Below are 698 nucleotides of genomic sequence, written 5' to 3' on the forward strand. Positions count from 1 at the left end.
GATGCAAGGCGGTATATATATTTTTTTTAATTTAATATTATTTCTAGTGGAGTGATGATTAGTTAGTGAGCAGTGTCTATTTTTTCATGTTTATAATCAAAACAAGTTGAAGTGAACAGAGCAGTCCTGTCTACAGTAATAATCAAATGTAAACTGATCGCCCTCCTCAGGCACGGACTGATAATCTGGCGTCGAGGTGAGGAAGCGGAGCTGAGCTCCGCAGGGCTCTGGCCCAATTTAATCTCTAGTTGCACCTGTGACAACTCGTCTCGACCACAATTTAGCTGCTTCCAGGCCTCGTTGGCGCAGTAGGCAGCGCGTCAGTCTCATAATCTGAAGGTCGTGAGTTCGAGCCTCACACGGGGCAGGTGTTTTAAAGCCAGACGCCACCCCAACACACTGGGCCAGACACATGCTCCATAATGTTCACTGTGGCTAGGTTTGAATGAAAATCAAGAACATCAAACAGAAGCCTTACATCTGGCAGTTTCCTGTGACAATGTATTGCCTCACATCAATATGGAATAGTGGAGACACAAAGTGTCAAAGCTTTACTAACTCTATAGTGTAAGAGGGTCAAAGTTTTCTTTCTATGTAACTAGTTTGAAACATGACAAATACACCATCATTCATTCAGTCTTGTTCAGAATTGGTTATGGATCTATGATAGCCCTCAGGGGCGTCACAGCGCTTTAAAA

The 698-nt window shown here is 43.3% G+C and overlaps 1 non-coding gene across 1 annotated transcript; it reads left to right on the plus strand.

The window, feature by feature from the left end:
• Nucleotides 1–294: 294 nt before the first annotated feature.
• trnam-cau (transfer RNA methionine (anticodon CAU)) lies at nt 295–367 on the plus strand. Its single transcript has one exon. It is a non-coding gene; the product is annotated as a tRNA-Met (tRNA).
• The last annotated feature ends 331 nt before the right edge of the window (nt 368–698 follow it).

The sequence above is a fragment of the Larimichthys crocea genome, unplaced genomic scaffold, assembly GCF_000972845.2.
Source record: "Larimichthys crocea isolate SSNF unplaced genomic scaffold, L_crocea_2.0 scaffold50396, whole genome shotgun sequence".
In the NCBI taxonomy this organism is placed as follows: Eukaryota; Metazoa; Chordata; class Actinopteri; family Sciaenidae; genus Larimichthys; species Larimichthys crocea.